This window comes from Phalangium opilio, unplaced genomic scaffold (genome assembly GCF_054372755.1).
Source record: "Phalangium opilio isolate 3A_F unplaced genomic scaffold, DU_Popi_V2 ptg000500l_1, whole genome shotgun sequence".
NCBI lineage: Eukaryota > Metazoa > Arthropoda > Arachnida > Opiliones > Phalangiidae > Phalangium > Phalangium opilio.
Window position 1 is genome coordinate 1033088 of NW_028324238.1, and position 19627 is coordinate 1052714.

At 42.7% G+C, this 19627-nt stretch overlaps 47 non-coding genes across 47 annotated transcripts; all 47 read left to right on the top strand.

The window, feature by feature from the left end:
- Positions 1–189: 189 nt before the first annotated feature.
- TRNAF-GAA (transfer RNA phenylalanine (anticodon GAA)) lies at positions 190–262 on the top strand. The gene has a single exon. It is a non-coding gene; the product is annotated as a tRNA-Phe (tRNA).
- A 679-nt stretch (positions 263–941) lies between these two features.
- TRNAF-GAA (transfer RNA phenylalanine (anticodon GAA)) lies at positions 942–1014 on the top strand. Its single transcript has one exon. It is a non-coding gene; the product is annotated as a tRNA-Phe (tRNA).
- Positions 1015–1693: 679 nt separating this feature from the next.
- Positions 1694–1766, top strand: TRNAF-GAA (transfer RNA phenylalanine (anticodon GAA)). Its single transcript has one exon. It is a non-coding gene; the product is annotated as a tRNA-Phe (tRNA).
- A 228-nt stretch (positions 1767–1994) lies between these two features.
- On the top strand, positions 1995–2067 carry TRNAF-GAA (transfer RNA phenylalanine (anticodon GAA)). The gene has a single exon. It is a non-coding gene; the product is annotated as a tRNA-Phe (tRNA).
- Positions 2068–2745: 678 nt separating this feature from the next.
- On the top strand, positions 2746–2818 carry TRNAF-GAA (transfer RNA phenylalanine (anticodon GAA)). Its single transcript has one exon. It is a non-coding gene; the product is annotated as a tRNA-Phe (tRNA).
- Positions 2819–3197: 379 nt separating this feature from the next.
- TRNAF-GAA (transfer RNA phenylalanine (anticodon GAA)) lies at positions 3198–3270 on the top strand. The gene has a single exon. It is a non-coding gene; the product is annotated as a tRNA-Phe (tRNA).
- Positions 3271–3937: 667 nt separating this feature from the next.
- TRNAF-GAA (transfer RNA phenylalanine (anticodon GAA)) lies at positions 3938–4010 on the top strand. The gene has a single exon. It is a non-coding gene; the product is annotated as a tRNA-Phe (tRNA).
- Positions 4011–4088: 78 nt separating this feature from the next.
- TRNAF-GAA (transfer RNA phenylalanine (anticodon GAA)) lies at positions 4089–4161 on the top strand. The gene has a single exon. It is a non-coding gene; the product is annotated as a tRNA-Phe (tRNA).
- Positions 4162–4388: 227 nt separating this feature from the next.
- Positions 4389–4461, top strand: TRNAF-GAA (transfer RNA phenylalanine (anticodon GAA)). The gene has a single exon. It is a non-coding gene; the product is annotated as a tRNA-Phe (tRNA).
- Positions 4462–4839: 378 nt separating this feature from the next.
- TRNAF-GAA (transfer RNA phenylalanine (anticodon GAA)) lies at positions 4840–4912 on the top strand. The gene has a single exon. It is a non-coding gene; the product is annotated as a tRNA-Phe (tRNA).
- Positions 4913–4990: 78 nt separating this feature from the next.
- On the top strand, positions 4991–5063 carry TRNAF-GAA (transfer RNA phenylalanine (anticodon GAA)). Its single transcript has one exon. It is a non-coding gene; the product is annotated as a tRNA-Phe (tRNA).
- A 530-nt stretch (positions 5064–5593) lies between these two features.
- TRNAF-GAA (transfer RNA phenylalanine (anticodon GAA)) lies at positions 5594–5666 on the top strand. The gene has a single exon. It is a non-coding gene; the product is annotated as a tRNA-Phe (tRNA).
- A 78-nt stretch (positions 5667–5744) lies between these two features.
- On the top strand, positions 5745–5817 carry TRNAF-GAA (transfer RNA phenylalanine (anticodon GAA)). The gene has a single exon. It is a non-coding gene; the product is annotated as a tRNA-Phe (tRNA).
- A 227-nt stretch (positions 5818–6044) lies between these two features.
- Positions 6045–6117, top strand: TRNAF-GAA (transfer RNA phenylalanine (anticodon GAA)). The gene has a single exon. It is a non-coding gene; the product is annotated as a tRNA-Phe (tRNA).
- A 679-nt stretch (positions 6118–6796) lies between these two features.
- On the top strand, positions 6797–6869 carry TRNAF-GAA (transfer RNA phenylalanine (anticodon GAA)). Its single transcript has one exon. It is a non-coding gene; the product is annotated as a tRNA-Phe (tRNA).
- A 78-nt stretch (positions 6870–6947) lies between these two features.
- On the top strand, positions 6948–7020 carry TRNAF-GAA (transfer RNA phenylalanine (anticodon GAA)). Its single transcript has one exon. It is a non-coding gene; the product is annotated as a tRNA-Phe (tRNA).
- Positions 7021–7550: 530 nt separating this feature from the next.
- On the top strand, positions 7551–7623 carry TRNAF-GAA (transfer RNA phenylalanine (anticodon GAA)). Its single transcript has one exon. It is a non-coding gene; the product is annotated as a tRNA-Phe (tRNA).
- Positions 7624–7701: 78 nt separating this feature from the next.
- Positions 7702–7774, top strand: TRNAF-GAA (transfer RNA phenylalanine (anticodon GAA)). The gene has a single exon. It is a non-coding gene; the product is annotated as a tRNA-Phe (tRNA).
- Positions 7775–8753: 979 nt separating this feature from the next.
- TRNAF-GAA (transfer RNA phenylalanine (anticodon GAA)) lies at positions 8754–8826 on the top strand. Its single transcript has one exon. It is a non-coding gene; the product is annotated as a tRNA-Phe (tRNA).
- Positions 8827–8904: 78 nt separating this feature from the next.
- TRNAF-GAA (transfer RNA phenylalanine (anticodon GAA)) lies at positions 8905–8977 on the top strand. The gene has a single exon. It is a non-coding gene; the product is annotated as a tRNA-Phe (tRNA).
- Positions 8978–9507: 530 nt separating this feature from the next.
- On the top strand, positions 9508–9580 carry TRNAF-GAA (transfer RNA phenylalanine (anticodon GAA)). Its single transcript has one exon. It is a non-coding gene; the product is annotated as a tRNA-Phe (tRNA).
- Positions 9581–9658: 78 nt separating this feature from the next.
- On the top strand, positions 9659–9731 carry TRNAF-GAA (transfer RNA phenylalanine (anticodon GAA)). The gene has a single exon. It is a non-coding gene; the product is annotated as a tRNA-Phe (tRNA).
- A 77-nt stretch (positions 9732–9808) lies between these two features.
- On the top strand, positions 9809–9881 carry TRNAF-GAA (transfer RNA phenylalanine (anticodon GAA)). The gene has a single exon. It is a non-coding gene; the product is annotated as a tRNA-Phe (tRNA).
- A 76-nt stretch (positions 9882–9957) lies between these two features.
- On the top strand, positions 9958–10030 carry TRNAF-GAA (transfer RNA phenylalanine (anticodon GAA)). The gene has a single exon. It is a non-coding gene; the product is annotated as a tRNA-Phe (tRNA).
- Positions 10031–11149: 1119 nt separating this feature from the next.
- Positions 11150–11222, top strand: TRNAF-GAA (transfer RNA phenylalanine (anticodon GAA)). The gene has a single exon. It is a non-coding gene; the product is annotated as a tRNA-Phe (tRNA).
- Positions 11223–11300: 78 nt separating this feature from the next.
- TRNAF-GAA (transfer RNA phenylalanine (anticodon GAA)) lies at positions 11301–11373 on the top strand. The gene has a single exon. It is a non-coding gene; the product is annotated as a tRNA-Phe (tRNA).
- A 228-nt stretch (positions 11374–11601) lies between these two features.
- On the top strand, positions 11602–11674 carry TRNAF-GAA (transfer RNA phenylalanine (anticodon GAA)). Its single transcript has one exon. It is a non-coding gene; the product is annotated as a tRNA-Phe (tRNA).
- A 228-nt stretch (positions 11675–11902) lies between these two features.
- TRNAF-GAA (transfer RNA phenylalanine (anticodon GAA)) lies at positions 11903–11975 on the top strand. Its single transcript has one exon. It is a non-coding gene; the product is annotated as a tRNA-Phe (tRNA).
- A 228-nt stretch (positions 11976–12203) lies between these two features.
- Positions 12204–12276, top strand: TRNAF-GAA (transfer RNA phenylalanine (anticodon GAA)). The gene has a single exon. It is a non-coding gene; the product is annotated as a tRNA-Phe (tRNA).
- A 76-nt stretch (positions 12277–12352) lies between these two features.
- TRNAF-GAA (transfer RNA phenylalanine (anticodon GAA)) lies at positions 12353–12425 on the top strand. Its single transcript has one exon. It is a non-coding gene; the product is annotated as a tRNA-Phe (tRNA).
- A 529-nt stretch (positions 12426–12954) lies between these two features.
- Positions 12955–13027, top strand: TRNAF-GAA (transfer RNA phenylalanine (anticodon GAA)). The gene has a single exon. It is a non-coding gene; the product is annotated as a tRNA-Phe (tRNA).
- Positions 13028–13694: 667 nt separating this feature from the next.
- On the top strand, positions 13695–13767 carry TRNAF-GAA (transfer RNA phenylalanine (anticodon GAA)). The gene has a single exon. It is a non-coding gene; the product is annotated as a tRNA-Phe (tRNA).
- A 229-nt stretch (positions 13768–13996) lies between these two features.
- On the top strand, positions 13997–14069 carry TRNAF-GAA (transfer RNA phenylalanine (anticodon GAA)). Its single transcript has one exon. It is a non-coding gene; the product is annotated as a tRNA-Phe (tRNA).
- Positions 14070–14298: 229 nt separating this feature from the next.
- TRNAF-GAA (transfer RNA phenylalanine (anticodon GAA)) lies at positions 14299–14371 on the top strand. The gene has a single exon. It is a non-coding gene; the product is annotated as a tRNA-Phe (tRNA).
- Positions 14372–14599: 228 nt separating this feature from the next.
- TRNAI-GAU (transfer RNA isoleucine (anticodon GAU)) lies at positions 14600–14672 on the top strand. Its single transcript has one exon. It is a non-coding gene; the product is annotated as a tRNA-Ile (tRNA).
- A 227-nt stretch (positions 14673–14899) lies between these two features.
- TRNAF-GAA (transfer RNA phenylalanine (anticodon GAA)) lies at positions 14900–14972 on the top strand. Its single transcript has one exon. It is a non-coding gene; the product is annotated as a tRNA-Phe (tRNA).
- Positions 14973–15339: 367 nt separating this feature from the next.
- On the top strand, positions 15340–15412 carry TRNAF-GAA (transfer RNA phenylalanine (anticodon GAA)). Its single transcript has one exon. It is a non-coding gene; the product is annotated as a tRNA-Phe (tRNA).
- Positions 15413–15490: 78 nt separating this feature from the next.
- Positions 15491–15563, top strand: TRNAF-GAA (transfer RNA phenylalanine (anticodon GAA)). The gene has a single exon. It is a non-coding gene; the product is annotated as a tRNA-Phe (tRNA).
- Positions 15564–16090: 527 nt separating this feature from the next.
- Positions 16091–16163, top strand: TRNAI-GAU (transfer RNA isoleucine (anticodon GAU)). Its single transcript has one exon. It is a non-coding gene; the product is annotated as a tRNA-Ile (tRNA).
- An 820-nt stretch (positions 16164–16983) lies between these two features.
- TRNAF-GAA (transfer RNA phenylalanine (anticodon GAA)) lies at positions 16984–17056 on the top strand. The gene has a single exon. It is a non-coding gene; the product is annotated as a tRNA-Phe (tRNA).
- Positions 17057–17433: 377 nt separating this feature from the next.
- On the top strand, positions 17434–17506 carry TRNAI-GAU (transfer RNA isoleucine (anticodon GAU)). The gene has a single exon. It is a non-coding gene; the product is annotated as a tRNA-Ile (tRNA).
- Positions 17507–17583: 77 nt separating this feature from the next.
- On the top strand, positions 17584–17656 carry TRNAF-GAA (transfer RNA phenylalanine (anticodon GAA)). Its single transcript has one exon. It is a non-coding gene; the product is annotated as a tRNA-Phe (tRNA).
- A 77-nt stretch (positions 17657–17733) lies between these two features.
- Positions 17734–17806, top strand: TRNAF-GAA (transfer RNA phenylalanine (anticodon GAA)). The gene has a single exon. It is a non-coding gene; the product is annotated as a tRNA-Phe (tRNA).
- A 669-nt stretch (positions 17807–18475) lies between these two features.
- TRNAF-GAA (transfer RNA phenylalanine (anticodon GAA)) lies at positions 18476–18548 on the top strand. Its single transcript has one exon. It is a non-coding gene; the product is annotated as a tRNA-Phe (tRNA).
- A 519-nt stretch (positions 18549–19067) lies between these two features.
- On the top strand, positions 19068–19140 carry TRNAF-GAA (transfer RNA phenylalanine (anticodon GAA)). The gene has a single exon. It is a non-coding gene; the product is annotated as a tRNA-Phe (tRNA).
- Positions 19141–19368: 228 nt separating this feature from the next.
- On the top strand, positions 19369–19441 carry TRNAF-GAA (transfer RNA phenylalanine (anticodon GAA)). Its single transcript has one exon. It is a non-coding gene; the product is annotated as a tRNA-Phe (tRNA).
- A 77-nt stretch (positions 19442–19518) lies between these two features.
- On the top strand, positions 19519–19591 carry TRNAF-GAA (transfer RNA phenylalanine (anticodon GAA)). Its single transcript has one exon. It is a non-coding gene; the product is annotated as a tRNA-Phe (tRNA).
- The last annotated feature ends 36 nt before the right edge of the window (positions 19592–19627 follow it).

Below are 19627 nucleotides of genomic sequence, written 5' to 3' on the forward strand. Positions count from 1 at the left end.
TTTGCTTCAGTAAAGTTTCCCTGTTTGCATGAAAGAGAGCCAAAATAGCTCAGATGGGAGAGCGTTAGACTGAAGATCTAAAGGTCCCTGTTTCGATTCCGGGTTTCGGCAACACGAGTGGTTTTTGGGTAGTATATCTTTAAGTAAATTATTTGCTTCAGTAAAGTTTCCCTGTTTGCATGAAAGAGAGCCGAAATAGCTCAGTTGGGAGAGCGTTAGACTGAAGATCTAAAGGTCCCTGGTTCAATCCCGGGTTTCGGCAACAAGAAAGGCTTTTGGGTCGTGTACATTAAAGTAAACTGTTTTCCTATGCAAAGTTTCCCTAGTTGCAGGAAAAAGAGCCGAAATATCTCAGTTGGAAGAGCGTTAGACTGAAGATCTAAAGGTCCCTGGTTCGATCCCGGGTTTCGGGAACAAGAAAGGCTTTTGGGTCGTATACATTAAAGTAAACTGTTTTCCTATGCAAAGTTTCCCTGGTTGCGTGAAAAAGAGCCGAAATAGCTCAGTTGGGAGAGCGTTAGACTGAAGATCTAAAGGTCCCTGGTTCGGTCCCGGTTTCGGCAATATGAAATCTTTTTGGGTCGTGTATCTTAAAGTAAATTATTTCCAAAGGAAAGTTTCCCTGGTTGCATGAACAAGACCCGAAATAGCTCAGTTGGGAGAGCGTTAGACTGAAGTTCTAAAGGTCCCTGGTTCGAGCCCGGGTTTCGGCAACAAGAAAGGCTTTTGGGTCGTATACATTCAAGTAAATTGTTTTCCTATGCAAAGTTTCCCTGGTTGCGTGAAAAAGAGCCGAAATAGCTCAGTTGGGAGAGCGTTAGACTGAAGACTTAAAGGTCCCTGGTTCGTTCCCGGGTTTCGGCAATATGAAATCTTTTTGGATCGTGTATCTAAAAGTAAATTATTTCCAAATGAAAGTTTCCCTGGGTGCATGAAAAAGAGCCGAAATAGCTCAGTTGGGAGAGCGTTAGACTGAAGATCTAAAGTTCCCTGGTTCGATCCCGGGTTTCGGCAATATGAAATCTCTTTGGATCGTGTATCTTAAAGTAAATTATTTCCAAATGAAAGTTTCCCTTGTTGCATGAAAAAGAGCCGAAATAGCTCAGTTGGGAGAGCGTTAGACTGAAGGTCTAAAGGTCCCTGGTTCGCTCCCGGGTTTCGGCAACAAGAAAGGGTTTTGGGTCGTATACATTAAAGTAAACTGTTTTCCTATGCAAAGTTTCCCTGGTTGCGTGAAAAAGAGCCGAAATAGCTCAGTTGGTAGAGCGTTAGACTGAAGACTTAAAGGTCCCTGGTTCGTTCCCGGGTTTCGGCAATATGAAATGTTTTTGGATCGTGTATCTAAAAGTAAATTATTTCCAAATGAAAGTTTCCCTGGGTGCATGAAAAAGAGCCGAAATAGCTCAGTTGGGAGAGCGTTAGACTGAAGACTTAAAGGTCCCTGGTTCGATCCCGGGTTTCGGCAATGTGAAATCTTTTTGGATCGTGTATCTTAAAGTAAATTTTTTGCTTCAGTAAAGTTTCCCTGTTTGGACGAAAGAGAGCCGAAATAGCTCAGTTGGGAGAGCGTTAGACTGAACATCTATAGGTCCCTGGTTCGATCCCGGGTTTCGGCAACAAGAAAGGCTTTTAGGTCGTATACATTAAAGTAAACTGTTTTCCTATACAAAGTTTCCCTGGTTGCGTGAAAAGAGCCGAAATAGCTCAGTTGGGAGAGCGTTAGACTGAAGATCTAAAGGTCCCTGGTTCGATCCCGGGTTTCGGCAATATGAAATCTTTTTGGATCGTGTATTTTAAAGTAAATTATTTGCTTCAGTAAAGTTTCCCTGTTTGCACGAAAGAGAGCCGAAATAGCTCATTTGGGAGAGCGTTGAACTGAAGATCTAAAGGTCCCTGGTTCGATGCCGGGTTTCGGCAACATGAAATCTTTTTGGATCGTGTATTTTAAAGTAAATTATTTCCAAAGGAAAGTTTCCCTGGTTGCATGAAAAAGAGCCGAAATAGCTCAGTTGGGAGAGCGTTAGACTGAAGATCTAAAGGTCCCTGGTTCGATTCCGGGTTTCGGCAATATGAAATCTTTTTGGATCGTGTATCTTAAAGTAAATTATTTGCTTCAGTAAAGTTTCCCTGTTTGCATGAAAGAGAGCCGAAATAGCTCAGTTGGGAGAGCGTTAGACTGAAGATCTAAAGGTCCATGGTTCGATCCCGGGTTTCAGCAATATGAAATCTTTTTGGATCGTGTATCTTAAAGTAAATTATTTCCAAAGGAAAGTTTCCTGGTTGCATGAAAAAGAGCCGAAATAGCTCAGTTGGGAGAGCGTTACACTGAAGTTCTAAAGGTCCCTGGTTCGATCCCGGGTTTCGGCAACAAGAAAGGCTTTTGGGTCGTATACATTCAAGTAAACTGTTTTCCTATGCAAAGTTTCCCTGGTTGCGTGAAAGAGAGCCGAAATAGCTCAGTTGGGAGAGCGTTAGACTGAAGACTTAAAGGTCCCTGGTTCGTTCCCGGGTTTCGGCAATATGAAATCTTTTTGGATCGTGTATCTTAAAGTAAATTATTTCCAAATGAAAGTTTCCCTGGTTGCATGAAAGAGAGCCGAAATAGCTCATTTGGGAGAGCGTTGAACTGAAGATCTAAAGGTCCCTGGTTCGATGCCGGGTTTCGGCAACATGAAATCTTTTTGGATCGTGTATTTTAAAGTAAATTATTTCCAAAGGAAAGTTTCCCTGGTTGCATGAAAAAGAGCCGAAATAGCTCAGTTGGGAGAGCGTTAGACTGAAGATCTAAAGGTCCCTGGTTCGAGCCCGGGTTTCGGCAACAAGAAAGGCTTTTGGGTCGTATACATTCACGTAAACTGTTTTCCTATGCAAAGTTTCCCTGGTTGCGTGAAAATGAGCCGAAATAGCTCAGTTGGGAGAGCGTTAGACTGAAGATCTAAAGGTCCCTGGTTCGATCCCGGTTTTTGGCAACACGAGTACTTTTTGGGTCGTGCATCTTTAAGTAAATTATTTGCTTCAGTAAATTTCCCTGTTTGCATAAAAGAGAGCCGAAATATCTCAGTTGGGAGAGCGTTAGACTGAAGATCTAAAGGTCCCTGGTTCGATCCCGGGTTTCGGCAATATGAAATCTTTTTGGATCGTGTATCTTAAAGTAAATTATTTGCTTCAGTAAAGTTTCCCTGGTTGCGTGAAAAAGAGCCGAAATAGTTCAGTTGGGAGAGCGTTAGACTGAAGATCTAAAGGTCCCTGGTTCGATCCCGGGTTTCGGCAAAACGAGTGGTTTTTGGGTCGTGTATCTTTCAGTAAATTATTTGCTTCAGTAAAGTTTCCCTGTTTGCATGAAAGAGAGCCGAAAAGCTCAGTTGGGAGACCGTTAGACTGAAGATCTAAAGGTCCCGGGTTTCGGCATAAGAAAGGCTTTTGGGTCGTATACATTAACGTAAACTGTTTTCCTATGCAAAGTTTCCCTGATTGCGTGAAAAAGAGCCGAAATAGCTCAGTTGGGAGAGCGTAAGTCTGAAGATCTAAAGGTCCCTGGTTCGATCCCGGGTTTCGGCAACAAGAAAAGCTTTTGGGTCGTATACATTAAAGTTAACTGTTTTCCTATGCAAAGTTTCCCTGGTTGCGTGAAAAAGAGCCGAAATAGCTCAGTTGGGAGAGCGTTAGACTGAAGACTTAAAGGTCCCTGGTTCGTTCCCGGGTTTCGGCAATATGAAATCTTTTTGGATCGTGTATCTTAAAGTAAATTATTTCCAAATGAAAGTTTCCCTGGTTGCATGAAAAAGAGCCGAAATAGCTCAGTTGGGAGAGCGTTAGACTGAAGACTTAAAGGTCCCTGGTTCGATCCCGGGTTTCGGCAATATGAAATCTTTTTGGATCGTGTATCTTAAAGTAAATTTTTTGCTTCAGTAAAGTTTCCCTGTTTGGACGAAAGAGAGCCGAAATAGCTCAGTTGGGAGAGCGTTAGACTGAACATCTAAAGGTCCCTGGTTCGATCCCGGGTTTCGGCAACAAGAAAGGCTTTTGGGTCGTATACATTAATGTAAACTGTTTTCCTATGCAAAGTTTCCCTGGTTGCGTGAAAAAGAGCCGAAATAGCTCAGTTGGGAGAGCGTTAGACTGAAGATCTAAAGGTCCCTGGTTCGATCCCGGGTTTCGGCAATATGAAATCTTTTTGGATCGTGTATTTTAAAGTAAATTATTTGCTTCACTAAAGTTTCCCTGTTTGCACGAAAGAGAGCCGAAATAGCTCATTTGGGAGAGCGTTGAACTGAAGATCTAAAGGTCCCTGGTTCGATGCCGGGTTTCGGCAACATGAAATCTTTTTGGATCGTGTATCTTAAAGTAAATTATTTCCAAAGGAAAGTTTCCTGGTTGCATGAAAAAGAGCCGAAATAGCTCAGTTGGGAGAGCGTTAGACTGAAGTTCTAAAGGTCCCTGGTTCGAGCCCGGGTTTCGGCAACAAGAAAGGCTTTTGGGTCGTATACATTAAAGTAAACTGTTTTCCTATGCAAAGTTTCCCTGGTTGCGTGAAAAAGAGCCGAAATAGCTCAGTTGGGAGAGCGTTAGACTGAAGACTTAAAGGTCCCTGGTTCTTCCCGGGTTTCGGCAATATGAGATCTTTTTGGATCGTGTATCTTAAAGTAAATTATTTCCAAATGAAAGTTTCCCTGGTTGCATGAAAAAGAGCCGAAATAGCTCAGATGGGAGAGAGTTAGACTGAAGACTTAAAGGTCCCTGGTTCGTTCCCGGGTTTCGGCAATATGAAATCTTTTTGGATCGTGTATCTTAAAGTAAATTATTTGCTTCAGTAACGTTTCCCTGTTTGCATGAAAGAGAGCCGAAATAGCTCAGATGGGAGAGCGTTAGACTGAAGATCTAAAGGTCCCTGGTTCGATTCCGGGTTTCGGCAACACGAGCGGTTTTTGGGTCGTCTATCTTTAAGTAAATTATTTGCTTCAGTAAAGTTTCCCTGTTTGCATGAAAGAGAGCCGAAATAGCTCAGTTGGGAGAGCGTTAGACTGAAGATCTAAAGGTCCCTGGTTCAATCCCGGGTTTCGGCAACAAGAAAGGCTTTTGGGTCGTGTACATTAAAGTAAACTGTTTTCCTATGCAAAGTTTCCCTAGTTGCAGGAAAAAGAGCCGAAATAGCTCAGTTGGGAGAGCGTAAGTCTGAAGATCTAAAGGTCCCTGGTTCGATCCCGGGTTTCTTCAACAAGAAAGGCTTTTGGGTCGTATACATTAAAGCTAACTGTTTTCCTATGCAAAGTTTCCCTGGTTGCGTGAAAAAGAGCCGAAATAGCTCAGTTGGGAGAGCGTTAGACTGAAGACTTAAAGGTCTCTGGTTCGTTCCCGGGTTTCGGCAATATGAAATCTTTTTGGATCGTGTATCTTAAAGTAAATTATTTCCAAATGAAAGTTTCCCTGGTTGCATGAAAAAGAGCCGAAATAGCTCAGTTGGGAGAGCGTTAGACTGAAGACTTAAAGGTCCCTGGTTCGATCCCGGGTTTCGGCAATATGAAATCTTTTTGGATCGTGTATCTTAAAGTAAATTTTTTGCTTCAGTAAAGTTTCCCTGTTTGGACGAAAGAGAGCCGAAATAGCTCAGTTGGGAGAGCGTTAGACTGAACATCTAAAGGTCCCTGGTTCGATCCCGGGTTTCGGCAACAAGAAAGGCTTTTGGGTCGTATACATTAATGTAAACTGTTTTCCTATGCAAAGTTTCCCTGGTTGCGTGAAAAAGAGCCGAAATAGCTCAGTTGGGAGAGCGTTAGACTGAAGATCTAAAGGTCCCTGGTTCGATCCCGGGTTTCGGCAATATGAAATCTTTTTGGATCGTGTATTTTAAAGTAAATTATTTGCTTCACTAAAGTTTCCCTGTTTGCACGAAAGAGAGCCGAAATAGCTCATTTGGGAGAGCGTTGAACTGAAGGTCTAAAGGTCCCTGGTTCGATGCCGGGTTTCGGCAACATGAAATCTTTTTGGATCGTGTATCTTAAAGTAAATTATTTCCAAAGGAAAGTTTCCTGGTTGCATGAAAAAGAGCCGAAATAGCTCAGTTGGGAGAGCGTTAGACTGAAGTTCTAAAGGTCCCTGGTTCGAGCCCGGGTTTCGGCAACAAGAAAGGCTTTTGGGTCGTATACAATAACGTAAACTGTTTTCCTGTGCCAAGTTTCCCTGGTTGCGTGAAAAAGAGCCGAAATAGCTCAGTTGGGAGAGCGTTAGACTGAATACTTAAAGGTCCCTGGTTCGTTCCCGGGTTTCGGCAATATGAGATCTTTTTGGATCGTGTATCTTAAAGTAAATTATTTCCAAATGAAAGTTTCCCTGGTTGCATGAAAAAGAGCCGAAATAGCTCAGTTTGGAGAGCGTTAGACTGAAGATCTGAAGGTCCCTGGTTCGATCCCGGGTTACGGCAACAAGAAAGGCTTTTGGGTCGTATACATTAAAGTAAACTGTTTTCCTATGCAAAGTTTCCCTGGTTGCGTGAAAAAGAGCCGAAATAGCTCAGTTGGGAGAGCGTTAGACTGAAGACTTAAAGGTCCCTGGTTCTTCCCGGGTTTCGGCAATATGAGATCTTTTTGGATCGTGTATCTTAAAGTAAATTATTTCCAAATGAAAGTTTCCCTGGTTGCATGAAAAAGAGCCGAAATAGCTCAGATGGGAGAGAGTTAGACTGAAGACTTAAAGGTCCCTGGTTCGTTCCCGGGTTTCGGCAATATGAAATCTTTTTGGATCGTGTATCTTAAAGTAAATTATTTGCTTCAGTAACGTTTCCCTGTTTGCATGAAAGAGAGCCGAAATAGCTCAGATGGGAGAGCGTTAGACTGAAGATCTAAAGGTCCCTGGTTCGATTCCGGGTTTCGGCAACACGAGCGGTTTTTGGGTCGTCTATCTTTAAGTAAATTATTTGCTTCAGTAAAGTTTCCCTGTTTGCATGAAAGAGAGCCGAAATAGCTCAGTTGGGAGAGCGTTAGACTGAAGATCTAAAGGTTCCTGGTTCAATCCCGGGTTTCGGCAACAAGAAAGGCTTTTGGGTCGTGTACATTAAAGTAAACTGTTTTCCTATGCAAAGTTTCCCTAGTTGCAGGAAAAAGAGCCGAAATAGCTCAGTTGGGAGAGCGTAAGTCTGAAGATCTAAAGGTCCCTGGTTCGATCCCGGGTTTCGGCAACAAGAAAGGCTTTTGGGTCGTATACATTAAAGTTAACTGTTTTCCTATGCAAAGTTTCCCTGGTTGCGTGAAAAAGAGCCGAAATAGCTCAGTTGGGAGAGCGTTAGACTGAAGACTTAAAGGTCCCTGGTTCGTTCCCGGGTTTCGGCAATATGAAATCTTTTTGGATCGTGTATCTTAAAGTAAATTATTTCCAAATGAAAGTTTCCCTGGTTGCATGAAAAAGAGCCGAAATAGCTCAGTTGGGAGAGCGTTAGACTGAAGACTTAAAGGTCCCTGGTTCGATCCCGGGTTTCGGCAATATGAAATCTTTTTGGATCGTGTATCTTAAAGTAAATTTTTTGCTTCAGTAAAGTTTCCCTGTTTGGACGAAAGAGAGCCGAAATAGCTCAGTTGGGAGAGCGTTAGACTGAACATCTAAAGGTCCCTGGTTCGATCCCGGGTTTCGGCAACAAGAAAGGCTTTTGGGTCGTATACATTAATGTAAACTGTTTTCCTATGCAAAGTTTCCCTGGTTGCGTGAAAAAGAGCCGAAATAGCTCAGTTGGGAGAGCGTTAGACTGAAGATCTAAAGGTCCCTGGTTCGATCCCGGGTTTCGGCAATATGAAATCTTTTTGGATCGTGTATTTTAAAGTAAATTATTTGCTTCAGTAAAGTTTCCCTGTTTGCACGAAAGAGAGCCGAAATAGCTCATTTGGGAGAGCGTTGAACTGAAGATCTAAAGGTCCCTGGTTTGATGCCGGGTTTCGGCAACATGAAATCTTTTTGGATCGTGTATCTTAAAGTAAATTATTTCCAAAGGAAAGTTTCCTGGTTGCATGAAAAAGAGTCGAAATAGCTCAGTTGGGAGAGCGTTAGACTGAAGTTCTAAAGGTCCCTGGTTCGAGCCCGGGTTTCGGCAACAAGAAAGGCTTTTGGGTCGTATACAATAACGTAAACTGTTTTCCTATGCCAAGTTTCCCTGGTTGCGTGAAAAAGAGCCGAAATAGCTCAGTTGGGAGAGCGTTAGACTGAATACTTAAAGGTCCCTGGTTCGTTCCCGGGTTTCGGCAATATGAGATCTTTTTGGATCGTGTATCTTAAAGTAAATTATTTCCAAATGAAAGTTTCCCTGGTTGCATGAAAAAGAGCCGAAATAGCTCAGTTTGGAGAGCGTTAGACTGAAGATCTGAAGGTCCCTGGTTCGATCCCGGGTTACGGCAACAAGAAAGGCTTTTGGGTCGTATACATTAAAGTAAACTGTTTTCCTATGCAAAGTTTCCCTGGTTGCGTGAAAAAGAGCCGAAATAGCTCAGTTGGGAGAGCGTTAGACTGAAGACTTAAAGGTCCCTGGTTCTTCCCGGGTTTCGGCAATATGAGATCTTTTTGGATCGTGTATCTTAAAGTAAATTATTTCCAAATGAAAGTTTCCCTGTTTGCATGAAAAAGAGCCGAAATAGCTCAGATGGGAGAGAGTTAGACTGAAGACTTAAAGGTCCCTGGTTCGTTCCCGGGTTTCGGCAATATGAAATCTTTTTGGATCGTGTATCTTAAAGTAAATTATTTGCTTCAGTAACGTTTCCCTGTTTGCATGAAAGAGAGCCGAAATAGCTCAGATGGGAGAGCGTTAGACTGAAGATCTAAAGGTCCCTGGTTCGATTCCGGGTTTCGGCAACACGAGCGGTTTTTGGGTCGTCTATCTTTAAGTAAATTATTTGCTTCAGTAAAGTTTCCCTGTTTGCATGAAAGAGAGCCGAAATAGCTCAGTTGGGAGAGCGTTAGACTGAAGATCTAAAGGTCCCTGGTTCAATCCCGGGTTTCGGCAACAAGAAAGGCTTTTGGGTCGTGTACATTAAAGTAAACTGTTTTCCTATGCAAAGTTTCCCTAGTTGCAGGAAAAAGAGCCGAAATAGCTCAGTTGGGAGAGCGTAAGTCTGAAGATCTAAAGGTCCCTGGTTCGATCCCGGGTTTCGGCAACAAGAAAGGCTTTTGGGTCGTATACATTAAAGTTAACTGTTTTCCTATGCAAAGTTTCCCTGGTTGCGTGAAAAAGAGCCGAAATAGCTCAGTTGGGAGAGCGTTAGACTGAAGACTTAAAGGTCCCTGGTTCGTTCCCGGGTTTCGGCAATATGAAATCTTTTTGGATCGTGTATCTTAAAGTAAATTATTTCCAAATGAAAGTTTCCCTGGTTGCATGAAAAAGAGCCGAAATAGCTCAGTTGGGAGAGCGTTAGACTGAAGACTTAAAGGTCCCTGGTTCGATCCCGGGTTTCGGCAATATGAAATCTTTTTGGATCGTGTATCTTAAAGTAAATTTTTTGCTTCAGTAAAGTTTCCCTGTTTGGACGAAAGAGAGCCGAAATAGCTCAGTTGGGAGAGCGTTAGACTGAACATCTAAAGGTCCCTGGTTCGATCCCGGGTTTCGGCAACAAGAAAGGCTTTTGGGTCGTATACATTAATGTAAACTGTTTTCCTATGCAAAGTTTCCCTGGTTGCGTGAAAAAGAGCCGAAATAGCTCAGTTGGGAGAGCGTTAGACTGAAGATCTAAAGGTCCCTGGTTCGATCCCGGGTTTCGGCAATATGAAATCTTTTTGGATCGTGTATTTTAAAGTAAATTATTTCCAAAGGAAAGTTTCCCTGGTTACATGAACAAGAGCCGAAATAGCTCAGTTGGGAGAGCGTTAGACTGAAGATCTAAAGGTCCCTGGTTCGATCCCGGGTTTCGGCAATATGAAATCTTTTTGGATCGTGTATCTTAAAGTAAATTATTTCCAAAGCAAAGTTTCCTGTTTGCATGAAAAAGAGCCGAAATAGCTCAGTTGGGAGAGCGTTAGACTGAAGTTCTAAAGGTCCCTGGTTCGAGCCCGGGTTTCGGCAACAAGAGAGGCTTTTGGGTCGTATACATTCACGTAAACTGTTTTCTTATGCAAAGTTTCCCTGGTTGCGTGAAAAAGAGCCGAAATAGCTCAGTTGGGAGAGCGTTAGACTGAAGATCTAAAGGTCCCTGGTTCGATCCCGGTTTTTGGCAACACGAGTACTTTTTGGGTCGTGCATCTTTAAGTAAATTATTTGCTTCAGTAAATTTCCCTGTTTGCATAAAAGAGAGCCGAAATATCTCAGTTGGGAGAGCGTTAGACTGAAGATCTAAAGGTCCCTGGTTCGATCCCGGGTTTCGGCAATATGAAATCTTTTTGGATCGTGTATCTTAAAGTAAATTATTTGCTTCAGTAAAGTTTCCCTGGTTGCGTGAAAAAGAGCCGAAATAGTTCAGTTGGGAGAGCGTTAGACTGAAGATCTAAAGGTCCCAGGTTCGATCCCGGGTTTCGGCAAAACGAGTGGTTTTTGGGTCGTGTATCTTTCAGTAAATTATTTGCTTCAGTAAAGTTTCCCTGTTTGCATGAAAGAGAGCCGAAAAGCTCAGTTGGGAGACCGTTAGACTGAAGATCTAAAGGTCCCGGGTTTCGGCATAAGAAAGGCTTTTGGGTCGTATACATTAACGTAAACTGTTTTCCTATGCAAAGTTTCCCTGATTGCGTGAAAAAGAGCCGAAATAGCTCAGTTGGGAGAGCGTAAGTCTGAAGATCTAAAGGTCCCTGGTTCGATCCCGGGTTTCGGCAACAAGAAAGGCTTTTGGGTCGTATACATTAAAGTTAACTGTTTTCCTATGCAAAGTTTCCCTGGTTGCGTGAAAAAGAGCCGAAATAGCTCAGTTGGGAGAGCGTTAGACTGAAGACTTAAAGGTCCCTGGTTCGTTCCCGGGTTTCGGCAATATGAAATCTTTTTGGATCGTGTATCTTAAAGTAAATTATTTCCAAATGAAAGTTTCCCTGGTTGCATGAAAAAGAGCCGAAATAGCTCAGTTGGGAGAGCGTTAGACTGAAGACTTAAAGGTCCCTGGTTCGATCCCGGGTTTCGGCAATATGAAATCTTTTTGGATCGTGTATCTTAAAGTAAATTTTTTGCTTCAGTAAAGTTTCCCTGTTTGGACGAAAGAGAGCCGAAATAGCTCAGTTGGGAGAGCGTTAGACTGAACATCTAAAGGTCCCTGGTTCGATCCCGGGTTTCGGCAACAAGAAAGGCTTTTGGGTCGTATACATTAATGTAAACTGTTTTCCTATGCAAAGTTTCCCTGGTTGCGTGAAAAAGAGCCGAAATAGCTCAGTTGGGAGAGCGTTAGACTGAAGATCTAAAGGTCCCTGGTTCGATCCCGGGTTTCGGCAATATGAAATCTTTTTGGATCGTGTATTTTAAAGTAAATTATTTGCTTCAGTAAAGTTTCCCTGTTTGCACGAAAGAGAGCCGAAATAGCTCATTTGGGAGAGCGTTGAACTGAAGATCTAAAGGTCCCTGGTTCGATGCCGGGTTTCGGCAACATGAAATCTTTTTGGATCGTGTATTTTAAAGTAAATTATTTCCAAAGGAAAGTTTCCCTGGTTGCATGAAAAAGAGCCGAAATAGCTCAGTTGGGAGAGCGTTAGACTGAAGATCTAAAGGTCCCTGGTTCGATCCCGGGTTTCGGCAATATGAAATCTTTTTGGATCGTGTATCTTAAAGTAAATTATTTCCAAATGAAAGTTTCCCTGGTTGCATGAAAAAGAGCCGAAATAGCTCAGTTTGGAGAGCGTTAGACTGAAGATCTAAAGGTCCCTGGTTCGATCCCGGGTTACGGCAACAAGAAAGGCTTTTCGGTCGTATACATTAAAGTAAACTGTTTTCCTATGCAAAGTTTCCATGGTTGCGTGAAAAAGAGCCGAAATAGCTCAGTTGGGAGAGCGCTAGACTGAAGATCTAAAGGTCCCTGGTTCGATCCCGGGTTTCGGCAATATGAAATCTTTTTGGATCGTGTATTTTAAAGTATAATATTTGCTTCAGTAAAGTTTCCCTGTTTGCACGAAAGAGAGCCGAAATAGCTCATTTGGGAGAGCGTTGAACTGAAGATCTAAAGGTCCCTGGTTCGATGCCGGGTTTCGGCAACATGAATTCTTTTTGGATCGTGTATTTTAAAGTAAATTATTTCCAAAGGAAAGTTTCCCTGGTTACATGAACAAGAGCCGAAATAGCTCAGTTGGGAGAGCGTTAGACTGAAGATCTAAAGGTCCCTGGTTCGATCCCGGGTTTCGGCAATATGAAATCTTTTTGGATCGTGTATCTTAAAGTAAATTATTTCCAAAGCAAAGTTTCCTGTTTGCATGAAAAAGAGCCGAAATAGCTCAGTTGGGAGAGCGTTAGACTGAAGTTCTAAAGGTCCCTGGTTCGAGCCCGGGTTTCGGCAACAAGAAAGGCTTTTGGGTCGTATACATTCACGTAAACTGTTTTCCTATGCAAAGTTTCCCTGGTTGCGTGAAAAAGAGCCGAAATAGCTCAGTTAGGAGAGCGTTAGACTGAAGATCTAAAGGTCCCTGGTTCGATCCCGGGTTTAGGCAATTTGAAATCTTTTTGGATGGTGTATCTTAAAGTAAATTATTTCCAAAGGAAAGTTTCCCTGGTTGCACGAAAAAGAGCCGAAATAGCTCAGTTGGGAGAGCGTTAGACTGAAGATCTAAAGGTCCCTGGTTCGATCCCGGTTTTTGGCAACACGAGTACTTTTTGGGTCGTGCATCTTTAAGTAAATTATTTGCTTCAGTAAATTTCCCTGTTTGCATAAAAGAGAGCCGAAATATCTCAGTTGGGAGAGCGTTAGACTGAAGATCTAAAGGTCCCTGGTTCGATCCCGGGTTTCGGCAATATGAAATCTTTTTGGATCGTGTATCTTAAAGTAAATTATTTGCTTCAGTAAAGTTTCCCTGGTTGCGTGAAAAAGAGCCGAAATAGTTCAGTTGGGAGAGCGTTAGACTGAAGATCTAAAGGTCCCTGGTTCGATCCCGGGTTTCGGCAAAACGAGTGGTTTTTGGGTCGTGTATCTTTCAGTAAATTATTTGCTTCAGTAAAGTTTCCCTGTTTGCATGAAAGAGAGCCGAAAAGCTCAGTTGGGAGACCGTTAGACTGAAGATCTAAAGGTCCCGGGTTTCGGCATAAGAAAGGCTTTTGGGTCGTATACATTAACGTAAACTGTTTTCCTATGCAAAGTTTCCCTGATTGCGTGAAAAAGAGCCGAAATAGCTCAGTTGGGAGAGCGTAAGTCTGAAGATCTAAAGGTCCCTGGTTCGATCCCGGGTTTCGGCAACAAGAAAAGCTTTTGGGTCGTATACATTAAAGTTAACTGTTTTCCTATGCAAAGTTTCCCTGGTTGCGTGAAAAAGAGCCGAAATAGCTCAGTTGGGAGAGCGTTAGACTGAAGACTTAAAGGTCCCTGGTTCGTTCCCGGGTTTCGGCAATATGAAATCTTTTTGGATCGTGTATCTTAAAGTAAATTATTTCCAAATGAAAGTTTCCCTGGTTGCATGAACAAGAGCCGAAATAGCTCAGTTGGGAGAGCGTTAGACTGAAGACTTAAAGGTCCCTGGTTCGATCCCGGGTTTCGGCAATATGAAATCTTTTTGGATCGTGTATCTTAAAGTAAATTTTTTGCTTCACTAAAGTTTCCCTGTTTGGACGAAAGAGAGCCGAAATAGCTCAGTTGGGAGAGCGTTAGACTGAACATCTAAAGGTCCCTGGTTCGATCCCGGGTTTCGGCAACAAGAAAGGCTTTTGGGTCGTATACATTAATGTAAACTGTTTTCCTATGCAAAGTTTCCCTGGTTGCGTGAAAAAGAGCCGAAATAGCTCAGTTGGGAGAGCGTTAGACTGAAGATCTAAAGGTCCCTGGTTCGATCCCGGGTTTCGCCAATATGAAATCTTTTTGGATCGTGTATCTTAAAGTAAATTATTTGCTTCAGTAAAGTTTCCCTGTTTGCTCGAAAGAGAGCCGAAGTAGCTCAGTTGGGAGAGCGTTAGACTGAAGATCTAAAGGTCCCTGGTTCGAGCCCGGGTTTCGGCAGCAAGAAAGGCTTTTGGGTCGTATACATTCAAGTAAACTGTTTTCCGACGCAAAGTTTCCCTGGTTGCGTGAAAAAGAGCCAAAATTATTCCGTTGGGAGAGCGTTAGATTGAAGATCTAAAGGTCACTGGTTCGATCCCGGGTTTCGCCAATATGAAATCTTTTTGGATCGTGTATCTTAAAGTAAATTATTTGCTTCAGTAAAGTTTCCCTGTTTGCTCGAAAGAGAGCCGAAGTAGCTCAGTTGGGAGAGCGTTAGACTGAAGATCTAAAGGTCCCTGGTTCGAGCCCGGGTTTCGGCAGCAAGAAAGGATTTTGGGTCGTATACATTCAAGTAAACTGTTTTCCGACGCAAAGTTTCCCTGGTTGCGTGAAAAAGAGCCGAAATAGCTCAGATAGGAGAGCGTTAGACTGAAGATCTAAAGGTCCCTGGTTCGATCCCGGGTTTAGGCAATTTGAAATCTTTTTGGATCGTGTATCTTAAAGTAAATTATTTCCAAAGGAAAGTTTCCCTGGTTGCATGAAACAGAGCCGAAATAGCTCAGTTGGGAGAGCGTTAGACTGATGATCTAAAGGTCCCTGGTTCGATCCCGGGTTTCGGCAACACGAGTACTTTTTGGGTCGTGCATCTTTAAGTAAATTATTTGCTTCAGTAAATTTCCCTGTTTTCATAAAAGAGAGCCGAAATAGCTCAGTTGGGAGAGCGTTAGACTGAAGATCTAAAGGTCCCTGGTTCCATCCCGGGTTTCGGCATTATGAAATCTTTTTGGATCGTGTATCTTAAAGTAAATTATTTGCTTCACTAAATTTCCCTGTTTGCATAAAAGAGAGCCGAAATAGCTCAGTTGGGAGAGCGTTAGACTGAAGATCTAAAGGTCCCTGGTTCGATCCCGGGTTTCGGCAATATGAAATCTTTTTGGATCGTGTATCTTAAAGTAAATTATTTGCTTCACTAAATTTCCCTGGTTGCGTGAAAAAGAGCCGAAATAGTTCAGTTGGGAGAGCATTAGATTGAAGATCTAAAGGTCCCTGGCTCGTTCCCGGGTTTCGGCAACACGAGTGGTTTTTGGGTCGTGTATCTTTCAGTAAATTATTTGCTTCAGTAAAGTTTCCCTGTTTGCACGAAAGAGAGACGAAATAGCTCAGTTGGGAGAGCGTTAGACTGAAGATCTTAAGGTCCCGGGTTTCGGCAACAAGAAAGGCTTTTGGGTCGTATACATTAACGTAAACTGTTTTCCTATGCAAAATTTCCCTGATTGCGTGAAGAAGAGCCGAAATAGCTCAGTTGGGAGAGCGTTAGTCTGAAGATCTAAAGGTCCCTGGTTCGATCCCGGGTTTCGGCAACAAGAAAGGCTTTTGGGTCGTATACATTAAAGTAAACTGTTTTCCTATGCAAAGTTTCCCTGGTTGCGTGAAAAAGAGCCGAAATAGCTCAGTTGGGAGAGCGTTAGACTGAAGATCTAAAGGTCCCTGGTTCGATCCCGGGTTTCGGCAATATGAAATCTTTTTGGATCGTGTACCTTAAAGTAAATTATTTGCTTCAGTAAAGTTTCCCTGTTTGCATGAAAGAGAGCCGAAGTAGCTCAGTTGGGAGAGCGTTAGACTGAAGATCTAAAGGTCCATGGTTCGATCCTGGGTTACGGCAATATGTAACCTTTTTGGATCGTGTATCTTAAAGTAAATTATTTCCAAAGGAAAGTTTCCTGGTTGCATGAAAAAGAGCCGAAATAGCTCAGTTGGGAGAGCGTTAGACTGAAGATCTAAAGGTCCGTGTTTCGATCGCGGGTTTCGGCAATATGAAATCTTTTTGGATCGTGTATCTTAAAGTAAATTATTTCCAAATGAAAGTTTCCCTGGTTGCGTGAAAAAGAGCCGAAATAGCTCAGTTAGGAGAGCGTTAGACTGAAGATCTAAAGGTCCCTGGTTCGATCCCGGGTTTGTGCAATTTGAAATCTTTTTGGATCGTGTATCTTAAAGTAAATTATTTCCAAAGGAAAGTTTCCCTGGTTGCACGAAACAGAGTCGAAATAGCTCAGTTGGGAGAGCGTTAGACTGATGATCTAAAGGTCCCTGGTTCGATCCCGGGTTTCGGCAACACGAGTACTTTTTGGGTCGTGCATCTTTAAGTAAATTATTTGCTTCAGTAAATTTCCCTGTTTGCATAAAAGAGAGCCGAAATAGCTCAGTTGGGAGAGCGTTAGACTGAAGATCTAAAGGTCCCTGGTTCGATCCTGGGTTCCGGCAATATGAAATATTTTTGGATCGTGTATCTTAAAGTAAATTATTTGCTTCAGTAAAGTTTCCCTGGTTGCGTGAAAAAGAGCCGAAATAGTTCAGTTGGGAGAGCATTAGATTGAAGATCTAAAGGTCCCTGGTTCGATCCCGGGTTTCGGCAACACGAGTGGTTTTTGGGTCGTGTATCTTTCAGTAAATTATTTGCTTCAGTAAAGTTTCCCTGTTTGCACGAAAGAGAGCCGAAATAGCTCAGATGGGAGAGCGTTAGACTGAAGATCTAAAGGTCCCGGGTTTCGGCAACAAGAAAGGCTTTTGGGTCGTATACATTAACGTAAACTGTTTTCCTATGCAAAGTTTCCCTGATTGCGTGAAAAAGAGCCGAAAAAGCTCAGTTGGGAGAGCGTAAGTCTGAAGATCTAAAGGTCCCTGGTTCGATCCCGGGTTTCGGCAACAAGAAAGGCTTTTGGGTCGTATGCATTAAAGTAAACTGTTTTCCTATGCAAAGTTTCCCTGCTTGCGTGAAAAAGAACCAAAATTGTTCAGTTGGGAGAGCGTTAGATTGAAGATCTAAAGGTCCCTGGTTCGATCCCGGGTTTCGGCAATATAAAGTCTTTTTGGATCGTGTATCTTAAAGTAAATTATTTGCTTCAGTAAAGTTTCCCTGTTTGCTCGAAAGAGAGCCAAAATAGCTCAGTTGGGAGAGCGTTAGACTGAAGATCTAAAGGTCCCTGGTTCGAGCCCGGGTTTCGGCAGCAAGAAAGGCTTTTGGGTCGTATACATTCAAGTAAACTGTTTTCCGACGCAAAGTTTCCCTGGTTGCGTGAAAAAGAGCCGAAATAGCTCAGTTAGGAGAGCGTTAGACTGAAGATCTAAAGGTCCGTGTTTCGATCGCGGGTTTCGGCAATATGAAATCTTTTTGGATCGTGTATCTTAAAGTAAATTATTTCCAAAGGAAAGTTTCCTGGTTGCATGAAAAAGAGCCGAAATAGCTCAGTTGGGAGAGCGTTAGACTGAAGATCTAAAGGTCCGTGTTTCGATCGCGGGTTTCGGCAATATGAAATCTTTTTGGATCGTGTATCTTAAAGTAAATTATTTCCAAATGAAAGTTTCCCTGGTTGCGTGAAAAAGAGCCGAAATAGCTCAGTTGGGAGAGCGTTAGACTGATGATCTAAAGGGGCCTGGTTCGATCCCGGGTTTCGGCAACACGAGTACTTTTTGGGTCGTGCATCTTTAAGTAAATTATTTGCTTCAGTAAATTTCCCTGTTTGCATATAGGAGAGCCGAAATAGCTCAGTTGGGAGAGCGTTAGACTGAAGATCTAAAGGTCCATGGTTCGATCCCGGGTTTCGGCAAAATGAAATCTTTTTAGATCGTGTATCTTAAAGTAAATTATTTGCTTCAGTAAATTTCCCTGTTTGCATAAAAGAGAGCCGAAATAGCTCAGTTGGGAGAGCGTTAGACTGAAGATCTAAAGGTCCCTGGTTCGATCCCGGGTTTCGGCAATATGAAATCTTTTTGGATCGTGTATCTTAAAGTAAATTATTTGCTTCAGTAAAGTTTCCCTGGTTGCACGAAAGAGAGCCGAAATAGCTCAGATGGGAGAGCGTTAGACTGAAGATCTAAAGGTCGTGGGTTTCGGCAACAAGAAAGGCTTTTGGGTCGTATACATTAACGTAAACTGTTTTCCTATGCAAAGTTTCCCTGATTGCGTGAAAAAGAGCCGAAATAGCTCAGTTGGGAGAGCGTAAGTCTGAAGATCTAAAGGTCCCTGGTTCGATCTCGGGTTTCGGCAACAAGAAAGGCTTTTGGGTCGTATGCATTAAAGTAAACTGTTTTCCTATGCAAAGTTTCCCTGCTTGCGTGAAAAAGAGCCAAAATTGTTCAGTTGGGAGAGCGTTAGATTGAAGATCTAAAGGTCCCTGGTTCGATCCCGGGTTTCGGCAATATAAAATCTTTTTGGATCGTGTATCTTAAAGTAAATTATTTGCTTCAGTAAAGTTTCCCTGTTTGCTCGAAAGAGAGCCAAAATAGCTCAGTTGGGAGAGCGTTAGACTGAAGATCTAAAGGTCCCTGGTTCGATCCCGGGTTTAGGCAATTTGAAATCTTTTTGGATCGTGTATCTTAAAGTAAATTATTTGCTTCAGTAAATTTCCCTGTTTGCATAAAAGAGAGCCGAAATAGCTCAGTTGGGAGAGCGTTAGACTGAAGATCTAAAGGTCCCTGGTTCGATCCCGGGTTTCGGCAATATGAAATCTTTTTGGATCGTGTATCTTAAAGTAAATTATTTGCTTCAGTAAAGTTTCCCTGGTTGCACGAAAGAGAGCCGAAATAGCTCAGATGGGAGAGCGTTAGACTGAAGATCTAAAGGTCGTGGGTTTCGGCAACAAGAAAGGCTTTTGGGTCGTATACATTAACGTAAACTGTTTTCCTATGCAAAGTTTCCCTGATTGCGTGAAAAAGAGCCGAAATAGCTCAGTTGGGAGAGCGTAAGTCTGAAGATCTAAAGGTCCCTGGTTCGATCCCGGGTTTCGGCAACAAGAAAGGCTTTTGGGTCGTATGCATTAAAGTAAACTGTTTTCCTATGCAAAGTTTCCCTGCTTGCGTGAAAAAGAGCCAAAATTGTTCAGTTGGGAGAGCGTTAGATTGAAGATCTAAAGGTCCCTGGTTCGATCCCGGGTTTCGGCAATATAAAATCTTTTTGGATCGTGTATCTTAAAGTAAATTATTTGCTTCAGTAAAGTTTCCCTGTTTGCTCGAAAGAGAGCCAAAATAGCTCAGTTGGGAGAGCGTTAGACTGAAGATCTAAAGGTCCCTGGTTCGAGCCCGGGTTTCGGCAGCAAGAAAGGCTTTTGGGTCGTATACATTCAAGTAAACTGTTTTTCGACGCAAAGTTTCCCTGGTTGCGTGAAAAAGAGCCGAAATAGCTCAGATAGGAGAGCGTTAGACTGAAGATCTAAAGGTCCCTGGTTCGATCCCGGGTTTAGGCAATTTGAAATCTTTTTGGATCGTGTATCTTAAAGTAAATTATTTCCAAAGGAAAGTTTCCCTGGTTGCACGAAACAGAGCCGAAATAGCTCAGTTGGGAGAGCGTTAGACTGAAGATCTAAAGGTCCCTGGTTCGATCCCGGGTTTCGGCAACACGAGTACTTTTTGGGTCGTGCATCTTTAAGTAAATTATTTGCTTCAGTAAATTTCCCTGTTTGCATAAAAGAGAGCCGAAATAGCTCAGTTGGGAGAGCGTTAGACTGAAGATCTAAAGGTCCCTGGTTCGATCCCGGGTTTCGGCAATAAGAAATCTTTCTGGATCGTGTATCTTAAAGTAA